This window comes from Micromys minutus, assembly GCF_963924665.1.
Source record: "Micromys minutus genome assembly, chromosome: 4".
In the NCBI taxonomy this organism is placed as follows: domain Eukaryota; kingdom Metazoa; phylum Chordata; class Mammalia; order Rodentia; family Muridae; genus Micromys; species Micromys minutus.
The window spans coordinates 5,575,389-5,586,583 of NC_137973.1; positions in this window are offsets into that span (position 1 = coordinate 5,575,389).

Consider the following 11,195-nt stretch of genomic DNA (forward strand, 5'->3'; position numbering starts at 1 on the left):
TTTATGCTCGGATGCTGGCATTGGTTTGGTTCTGTGACACTGCATGGAAAACTTTGAGGGTGGTGACTATTTGGGGTTCCTTGTTCTTATCATAAGAGGCTACCAGGGCCTGGCTGGCCATTGAGGGCACCATGCCATCCTTCAGACTGCATCCCTTCAAACTGCGAGCCAAAATAAATGTGTCCTCCCTTAGCATGTTTTTGTCAGACGTTTGTCACACAATAAGGACAGTGACTAACACGGTACCTGTTTTCATTCCCAGCATGCCAGCCTTTCTGTTCTGCAGGACATGACAATTGCATCTTCAAGGGAAGATAACTTCTTTCTTCCTCTTCAAAGACTTCTCTTTGAAATTTTATGTCTAAGTGTGTTGACTACATGTATGTATTTACCATGTGCATGTCTGGTGCTGGTAGGACTGAAGAAGCCACGGAATCCCCGGAACTGGGGTTAAAGATGGTTGTGAGCCATGATGTTCATGCTGGGAACGGAACCCAGGTCCTGTTCAAGAGCAGCAAGTTACCTTAACCACTGGTCCACCTTTCCAGCCGTCCCCCCCTCCCCCGAGTTTCAAACTAGGTAACAGGAATGGGCTGCCAGTTTGGAGGTCTCTGCATTATAAATACACATTCCACCATACATACCAATCCCATGTGTGTTACATGTTTCTGTTGTTGTGGGAGAATCAGTTGGACAGGGGAACGGTGGGAGAGTATGGTAGAGAAAAGCTGTTCATCTTATGGTAGCCAAGAGTCACGGGAGAAGGAAGGGTGTGGGGAAGGGGAGGGGAGGAGAAAGGAGGAGAGCAAAGGGGCCTGGGGCTCGATGTATTTCCCAAGGGCAGGACCCCAAGTATACACTCCCTTAATTATGCCCACGCTGTTTCCCCTGCATAGGTTTCCCTGAAAAGGTCACAATTGCATTTATCTTTAAGACTGAATACATTTCCATCTGATGGATGCACTTTTAAAAAAGGTTTGTTTGTTTGTTTGTTTGTTTATTTATTTCATGTGTGTGAGTGCACTGTCGCTGTCTTCAGACACACCAGAAGAGGGCATCAGATCCCATTACAGATGGTTGTGAGCCACCATGTGGTGGCTGGGAATTGAACTCAGGAAGAGCAGTCAGTGCTCTAACCATTGAGCAACCTCTCCAGCCCCCGATGTATGCACTTTTTATTCACTCATTCACTCTTTGATAGACAGCTATTGTGAACAGTGCAGCTTTAAACACGGATGTATAAGCATCTCTGGACATGTGTCTAAGAGTGCTATAGTTGGACCACGGGGTAGTTCTAGTTTTATTTTAAAATTTCCAGACACTTGTCTCCTTATTGATGAGTTGGGGCGGGGCCGATTCAAAGTCCTGGATCTGGGCCTGAGAGGCGTCTGAGCTGGTCAGCATCCTGCCTCTCTCACTCTCAGACTTTGGGGTTGGCTCAGAAGTAACCCCCGCAATCAGAACCAGCTCTACCTCGCTGTCCAAGAGAGGTGCAGGAAGGGACATGGCCAGTTCTCTCAAGATCCTGGGGTAGCTCTCCTGCCTGCCATAGGTGGTGAGGGCAAAAGGGAGGGGAAGGGATCCGACATCACTACCTCGCAGCAGACAAGAGGTAGCTCTCCCATGCTCACGTCTTCAGACCAGCTTTCCCTTGCTCCTGACACTAGGGTCACTTCTGTTGTGCTGTTCAGGCAAAGTGCAGGGCCCGCAACTCCTGAGTAGTGCTGGCGCTGGTGAGGGAGGGACCATTTCTGCTTTCATGACTGGGCCTGCTCTCCTGGGAGCCGGGAGCCGTTTAGCCTGCTTCGGTCAGGCAGAGTCAAGGCAGGTCAGGGTGTGCTGGCAGTCCTGGCCTGCTGCTGAATGGAACCATAAGGGGATACGCTTGAAGCTCAAGGCGGGGGTGGGGGTGGGGAGATGTTCTGTTAGTCTTGGAGGAGGGAACAGGGAGGAATAGGGAGGTCTCTGGTTTGGTTCAGATATCCAGTCTTCTCTGTTTTTTATAATCACCTGTCTCTGCCCTCAGAGGACCATCCAACTCCTCACCAGCAGGACCGCTACACTCTCCCAGTGCCTCAGGTATGAGGGGAAAGGGGGTTGTAGCGGGTGATATGAAAAAAACCCACACTACCCGGGCTAGGCCCCGCCCGGGCAGTCTCTCCAACTCCATGGCTAACCCCATGCAGGGTCTGCCCAACTCAGGCTTGCTTGCTGCAGAATGCATCCCCAGTCCTCTAACCCAGCTGGCTGCTGCAAGCCTGCTCAGCAACCCCAAATTCCCGCTGCTAGCTGGGGGCACACTCTCATAAACCCACGGTCTGCTGCGGTTACCTTTCCCTTGGGCTCAGTTGACTCACGGCAAAATGGGAAACACCAAACAATTGTAGTTTAGAATCAACAGCTCACACAATCGCTGGCACAGAGAGACCTACATCTTTGTGGCCTAGTTCCTGCCTTCCCAAAGGAAGTCCCCTCCAACTGCCTCCCCCTCTTCCTCTCTCCACGTGGATGGCCTGCCTCCTTCTTGACCCGTGATTGGCTTCTTACAGTCTTTATGATTTAACCCATTAGGAGGAAATTCCACTACAGGAGAGGAGGGCAGCTCTTCCTTGTCCACACCACCACACAGAAGACACCAGGGCCAGCTCTCCCACACTCATATCTCTAGGGCTGGCTCATCAGAAACTCCATCTGGGGTGGGGTGGGGTTCCCTCCTGGATACTGCAGCTGGCTAGGGGCAGGGTCACCCCTCCTGCTCTTCTGCCCTCAGATCAGCTCTTCCACAATGCCCAGGTGAGGACATTGATGGGAACCCCTGCTACTGTAGGGCCACACACGCCACCACACCCACACTCCTGGTGGCAGCATAGGCCAGGACCCCATTGCCAGGTGGCATCAGCAGCCCCCCACATCAGGCTGGTCCTCACCAGCCTTGAGTCTCGAGTTCTGCCTCTCCTCATGTGTCCACACCCTTCTGTTTCTTTCTCTTCCACTTTCCCACCACTCACCTGCTCCTCTTAACAGCACCGGGGCCTTTGAGCGTCCGAGGTTGTCTCAGAACTGGTTTCATAATGCTTGTGCATTATGGCACCCGGTAGGGGTCAATTTGGGCATGGTCTGTGTGGCGCCAGTCTGGTGGTCGTCCCAGGCTTGCTTCTCACCCACGGCCAGTGGTCCCAGGCAGGAGCCTAGACTCCAGCTCACTGCTCAGCAGTCCCAGTCTGTACAGTATCAAGGCACTGGATTAGTGGTCTCAGGCTAGCTCCCTCTCCAGAGCCCCTGGTGCTCCAATGGTGGTTGCTTTCTCTCAGGGGATGTGTGATGGTTTACACATGCTTGGCCAAGAGAGTGATTATAAGGTGTGGCCTTGTTGGAGGAAGTGTGTCACTCTGGGGCTGGGCTTGGGACCCTCCTCCTAGCTTCCTGAAGAAGCCCAGGCTGTACCTGGCTTCCTTCAGATGAAGATGTAGAGCTCTCAGCTCCTCCTGCACCATGCCTGCCTGGACACTGCCATGCTCTTGTCTTGATAATAATGGACTGAACCTCTAAGCCAGCCCCATTTAAATGTTGTCATTTATAAGAGTTGCTTTGGTCATGGTGAGTGTTCACAGCAGTGAGCCTTAACTAAGACAGGGTGTCAGGCTACTTACTAATCATCCAGATGTTGACAGGTCCGAACAGTGAGCACAGACATGGCCTCCCTCCTCTCTGTCACCTACTGACGCACATGTGACACGGCAGCCATACCTGCAGTGCTTCCTAGGGAAAGGGTGTTTTCTTGATACTTACCTGTAGAGAAGGGGGTGGGGGTGAGGAAGACTGAGATTCAAAAGTTAAAATTCATCTTTTCTTAATGGCTAAAGGGGTTGAAACACTTTAAGAATATTTTATTTGTCATTTTTGTTTCTTCTTTTGCAACCTGTTCACTTCAACAGCCCTTTTTATAACTGGAAAGTTTATGAGGGTGTTACATTCTCACAGTTCTTTACACATCTGTAGGTCATCTCTTACTTGTGACTCTTTCTAGCACTTCTTCACTGAATGTTGTCCCATTTGTCAGCTCTTGAGGGTGATCTCATGGGCCATTGCAGCCCTTTATGGGAAGGACCTTGAAATGTTTCCCAATTGTGTCAGGACTGTGTGTGTGTGTGTGTGTGTGTGTGTGTGTGTGTGTGTAAGATATAAATCTGATTACACTCTTCTGCATGTGGATCTCTACTTTTCCTAGTCCCATCTGTGAAAGAGCTCCCTGCTTTGCAGTGCTGGGAATTGAACCTGGGGCGATGTGAGAACTAAGAAAACACTCTCCACCAAACCAAGTCCCCAGCCCTGCAATGCATGCATTTGACTCCTGTAGAAGAAAAAGAAGAAGACAAGAAGAAACAAAAGTGGTGGAGGCGGTGGAGAAGGAGAAGGAAGAGGTGGAGAACAAAGAGGTGGAGGAGGGAGAGGAAGAGGAGGGAGGGGACGAGGGAGAGGAGGAGGAGGAGAGGAGGGAAGGAGATGTCATAATTTGGCGACTGCAGCCGAGTGGTTTTCTTCTTGGGCCCTCCGTTCTACTCGTGGGAAGTCTGCACCAGCACAAGCTTTTTATTGCACGGCCCACAAGTTCAGCGAGGCCGGGAGGTCGAGTGAGCTCTGCTGCTTACCTGTCTTCACCTCCCCAGCACAGGAACTATGGGCGCAGGCCACAGTCAGAGCTTTATGTAGATGCTAAGAATGCTGATCTTCATGCTTGCAAATGCTTTGCCCACTGGGGCATCTTCCCAGCACCCTCTTGAGGGCATCTCTTTCTAGTTTTACACACATTGGGTGTTATAAATGCGTCTTTGATCTGGATGGACATCTCTTTCCTCAGACATGTGGAAATTTTTGCTACTGAATCCTTGCACATTTTTATTGCGTTATCTCTGTCGTTGGCTGTGTGTTCTGGTTGCCGAGTCTTGTCTTCCAGCCCTGATATTCCAATCGCTCCTTCACCCATCCTATGGATGAGGTGTCACACTAAACTTTTCATTTAACTTACTGAAAACTTCATTTATAGAATTTCAGATTTTTTTCAGTATTTCTATATTCTTTATAGAATTCCATTTTTTTATCCCACACAAACTTTATTTCTTGTCTTTTATTGGAATTCACTAGGACTTTGAGGCCTCTGGTTTCTTTGAACATATTTAAGATAATTATTTTGAATTCTTTGTCCTAAATTTCATCTACGGAACTCTTACTGGGAGCCATTACTCTGGGATGGGGAATTTTCGGAGGACACATCTCCTTTTCAAGTCTCTTAGGTGGGGGTGAAAGGACGTTCTAGAAGGATGCATGCTCTTTGTCTTCTAACCCGGCCTTGACCTGGTACTTTGAAGGGTACAACATCAGAAATGAATGTTTATTCCTTATCCTTTATTCTGTTACCAATGAGGTTAGAGCCAGATCCAGGGCCCTGGCAGAGCTAACGAGCTAGACTCAGCCACCTTCTTCAACGAGCCAGTTAAGGAGAGAAGGGATGGTGAAAAGCAAAGAGATTTATTTGGTGTGGTCACATCGGGAAGAGGAGCAGAGTGGATCAGTAAACTCCTCCCTCACCTAGCTTTAGGGCTAAACTAAGTGGTCCTGGTCAGGGGCTTCCATCACGGGCCATCACTTTCTCCATTATGTCTTTCCCGCAAGGTTGTCTGACGTGTTGAAAGAACGGCATACAATCTCTTTTGTTGCAGTAAATATCCAACCCCAGTACACTTGTGTAAAAATCATACAACCCAGTTGTTATATTATTACCTGCACACCTAGACTGGGCAGATTCACCACTACCCTGCTCTACTCCCCTGCTACCTGCAGCTTCTCAGGCCACCTGGTTCTGTCCATCTTCCTTCCACCTCCTCTTCCTTCCACGTCTTCTTCTTCCATGCTCCAAGACCTCCGGTCCCACCTTTCCTTCCCACTGCCCAACCACAGGCTCTAGCCTTTACTGACCAGTTAGAATGGGGAGAAGGTTCACACAAAACCACCTTACCCACTCCTCATAGAGGCAGCCACTCCTGAGGATTAACGCCAGAATACAAACAGCACCAAGGCAACGCACAACACTCTTCCCAGGAATCACTCTGGATACCCACCTGACTCCTCACCCCTGATTTCCTCTTCCCAGCATGAGATTCAAGGGAAATGCATGGGTACACCATTACTATTAAAATGAAACAAAGGAACAAACAGAAATACACATTGATACTAACTTCCAATGGGAAAATAAGCAAGAGCACCCAGGAAAACACTGACCAGTGAAAGCTGTGAAGAGGGACTCAGCTTAGTCACAGCTAAAAGCTTCTAAAATAAGATCGGTGGTGTATAAAGAGACAGAGAGGCCAGTAGAGTTGGGGTGAAATTCTCAGAAGGGAACCGAATACACTTGGGAATTCACTGCAAAATACTGTTGTCTCCACTCATCCAGATGAGGATGGGCTTTCACTAGCCGATGCTGGGCTAACTGGTGTCTAGCTGCCTCTCATTACACAAGTGAACACATTAAATTGGGTTTGGATAATAAAATCACAGACACTACAGGGAGAAACTGGTGACAGCCTCTATGAATTGAACACGGAAGACTTTCTAACCAGGCTCCAAGCTTCAGATTCAGTAAAAACCCTGGTGTGGTGGTGCACACCTTCAATCCCAGCACTTGGGAGGCTGACGCAGAAGGGCCTCTGTGAGTCTGAGGCCAGCCTGGTTAATGTGTAAAGCTGAGGAGAGATGCTTTCTGCATTTAGGATACAGGAAGTCACGATGAATGTTCTTTAGGAATAATAGGAAAGTCATATAGGCTACAAGATCCAACTTTGATGGAAGCCACTATGGGCAGCTGGATACTGGTTAACCGAGTGTCTTAAGGTTTTACTGCGGTGAATAGATACCATGACCAAGGCAACTCTTACAAGGACAACATTTAATTGGGGTTGGTTTACAGGTTCAGAGGTTCAGTCCATTATGATCAAAGTGGGAACATGGCAGCATCCAGGCAGGCATGGTGCAGGAGGACCTGAGAGGTCTACATCTTCATCAGCAGGCCTCTAAGAGGAGACTAGCTTCCAGGCAGCCAGGACTAGGATATTAAAGACCACATCCACAGTGACATAGCCACTCCAATAAGGCCACACCTCCTAATAGTGCCACTCCCTGGCCCAAGCATATACAAACCATTATACCACCTGGTGGCCGTGCAGGGCAGGCTCCACCCCCAACCCCTTTTTCCATAATATTTTTTTTTACTGGTTGTTTTATTTATTTACATTTCAAATGTTATCCCCTTCTCAGTTTCCCTTCTGCAAACCCCCTTCCCAACTCCCTCCTCCCTGCTTCTGTGAGGGTGCCCCCCCACTTACTTACCCATTCCTGTTTCACTGCCCTAGGATTCCCATACACTGGGGCATCGAGCCTTCATAGAACTAAGGGCCTCTCCTCTCACTGATGCCGGATAAAGCCATCCTCTGCTGCATATGCAGCTGAAGCCATGGGTCCCTCCATGTGTACACTTTGGTTGGTGGTTTAGTCCCTGGGAGCTCTGGGGGGTCTGGTTGGTTGATATTGCTGTTTTTCCTATGGGGTTGCAAACACCTTCAGCTCCTTCAGTCCGTTTTCTAAATCCTCCATTGGGGTCCCCTTGCTCAAGTATGGTTGGCTACAAGTATCTGCCTCTGTATTTGTCAGGCTCTGGCAGAGCTTCTTAGGAGGCAGCCATCCCAGGCATCTGTCAGCAAGCACTTGCTGGCATCAACAGTGTCTGGGTTTGGTGCCTGCATGTGGGACAGATCCCCAGGTGGGGAAGACTCTGGGTGGCCTTTCCTTCAGTCTCTGCTCCACTCTTTGTCCCTGTATTTCCTTTAGACAGGAGCAATTCTGGGTTAATATTTTTGAGAAGGGTGAGTGGCTCCATCCCTCAACCAGGGACCATGCCTAACCTCTGGCTATGGTCTCCGCAGGTTCTCTCTCCCCTTTGTTGGGTATTTCAGCTGATGCCATCCTGGTTGGGTCCTGGGAGCCTCTTGCTTTCCTGGCACCTGGGACTTTCTAGTGGTGATCCCTAGTTCCTCATACCCCACAGTTACACACCCCTGTTCAGTTTCCTGACCCTCTATACATCACCCCTGATTCCTCTCACACCTGATCTTGACCCCTTCCCCCCTCCTCTGTCCCTTCTTTGGAAGAGCTGCTCTTACCTCTTGACTCTTCTGGGTTCAGCATGTTGCTCTCTGATTTTCTCAATTAGACGTATTTGGCGGTGGGCTCCTGGGTGTTAAATCCAGGGTCTCTTGAATATAATATATCACTGAATTTTTATAATAACTAAAAAGAAAACCCTCGAGAATGAAAGGTTTCTGTCTTAAAAAATGTCTTATTTACATTCCAAATGTCTCCTTTCCCAGTCCCCACTCCAAGAGTTCTTCACCCTGTCTCCCTTGCCTTTGCCTCTGAGAGGGTGCCCCCCACTCATCTCCATCACCCACACCACCTTACCTTCTCCCCACATCTCCCTTCTCTGGGGTTTCAAGTCTCTCCAGGATAAGGCAATCCTCATCTACATATGTGCTGGGGCCACGGATCAGCCCATGGTGTGGTGTAGTCTCTGGGAGCTCTGAGGTGTCCGAGTTAGTCGGCACTGTTGGTCTTCCTATGGGGTTGCCATCCCCTTCAGCTCCTTTACTCCTTTCCTTAACTCTTCCATAGGGGTCCTTGACCTCAGTCCAATGGTTGACTGTAAGTATCTGCATCTGTCTCAGTCAGGGGCTGGTAAAGCCTCTCAGAGGACAGCCATGCTAGGCCCCTGTCTCCTGCCACTCACATGGTGAAGCTTCTGTCTTTTTAGAACAAGTTTTAACAAGATTAACAACTGCCTCCATTTATGGACTCACTGAATAAAATCCCCTGCTCCCCAGGGAGTGCACAGAGCTCGTTTGTTTGTACCGTGAACTTGCCTGCCCTGGATTTCATTTCCCCTAAATGCCTTCCAAGGTTCAACAGCTTGCTCTGCTTGGAGACACTGCCTCCTCCGAACAGCCCTTCCTAGAGAGTACATTCATGTAAAAGTGTTTGGGTCAGGTGGTCAGAGCCCCAGAGAGTTTATTCTGCACAGCACAGGAGGGATCTGCAGACAAGCAGTCTCAGGCTGTGCACATCTGGGAGTGCACAGGAAGAATCTGCAGACAAGCAGTCTCAGGTTGTGCACATCTGGGAGTGCACAGGAAGAATCTGCAGACAAGCAGTCTCAGGCTGTGCACATCTGGAAGGAGAAAGCTGTACTTTCTGGGTTTTGCACACAGGGATCCACTAATCACTACTTATAACTGGACCAGAGGAAGGAGGCTTTGCCAGTTCTGAGCCTGACCCATAAAGGGAAAAGCTTTGCAATTTACTATGGGCCTGAGGTCTTGGAGCTTGTCATGGATGTGCCCTCGTCAACAATACACTTAAAATGTCACTAACTTGGCTTCCTCTGCTCCACACATCTCCCACCTACGTTTTAATACCATTAAAAGGTGAATAGCTGGGATTACAGACGTGTGATGCCACACTCAGCGTTAGGGGTGCTGGGATTACAGACGTGTGATGCCACACGAATAAAGCATAGTCAGAGGAAATGTCAAGTCCTATACACACTGGCGATTCTACTTAAGCAGTAAGTAAAGGGACAAACCCTAGAAGCCTTTCTGAAAACATGGAGTCAAGAACAGAAAGAGAATTTGTAGAAAACTGAATACATCCATGTGAGAAAAACACAAACCACAAACTATTGAAAGCAATAAAACTGAACCCTTTAGTTGATGGTTTTACTGCTGTGAACAGACACCATGACCAAGGCAACTCTTGTAAGGACAACATTTAATTGAGGCTGGCTGACAGGTTCAGAGGGTCAGTCCATTATCCTCAAGGCTGGAACATGGCAGCATCCAGGCAGGCATGGTGCAGGAGGAGCTGAGAGTTCTACATCTTCATCTGAAGGCTGCTCGCAGAATACTGGCTTCTGGGCAGCTAGGAGGAGGGTCTTAGAGCCCACACCCACAGTGACACACCCACTCCAGCAGGGCCACACCTCCTACTAGTGCCAGTCCCTGGGACAAACAAATACAAACCATCACAGCTACCAAAACTGGGCTCATGCTTCAGAGTCTCAATGTGTCAAAGCTCAGGTGTACGGCATTTTAAAGGCAAACGCCACAAAGATCATAATTTACATCAAAGTTAGATAAGGGCCAGAATAACATCAAAACATTATAATTATTGCTGTTGTTGTTATTGTTATCTCTGACACAACACACCAATTACTTTTGAATTGTATCTTCAGTTATTTTAGTTTATATTTGTACAACATTAATTAGTTTTGTGACTACATCAAACCACGGTCAGGGTCGAGGAAATCCCCAAATAGCCGTGGGAGGATAGACGGCCGAGAGCTGTCTAAGCAAACACAACATGGGGTCAGGACAAGAGGGTGTTACCTGAGTCATTCGCTAAAATACAAATGACTATTTATTATTCAACACAGAAGTACTATCTGACTGACTATAAAACGACAGCTACTTTTACTTAGATTTTCAGACTTTAGAAAAAGCTGGATTAGAGATGGTGGCACCGGGCTCTTACCTGTATTGCTGATAGACATAGCTTTTAATATGAATACTATTTTAAAATATATAACATTTTAAAATAAAGCTGCCGTTTGCCTTAACCATTAGACTTGTCTTAGTTAGGGTTTCACTGCTTCGATGAAACATCATGGCCAAAGCAAGTTATGTAGGAAAGGACTCATTTGGCTTAGGCTTCCACATCACAATCCATCCCTGAAGGAAGTCAGGACAGGAACTCAAACAGGGTAGGAGCTGATGCCGCGGCTGTGGAAGAGTGCTGCTTATTGGCTTGTTCCTTATGGCTTGTTCAGCCTGCTTTCTCACAGAACCCCAGATTAGCAACTCAAGGATAGTTGTGCCCTCCCCAACAGTCATTAATTAAGAAGATGTCCTATGGGCTTTCTTACTGGCCCATCCCAGGGAGGCACTTTCCCAACTGTGACTCCCTTTTCTCAGATGCCTTCAGCTTGTATCACGTTGACATAAAACTAGCCAGCACAAGACACTCAGTCATCTATCCTGTGGGCAGAGCCAAAGAGAGTAAATGATGGTCCAGGCCCTTCACTGTAGCACAGATGA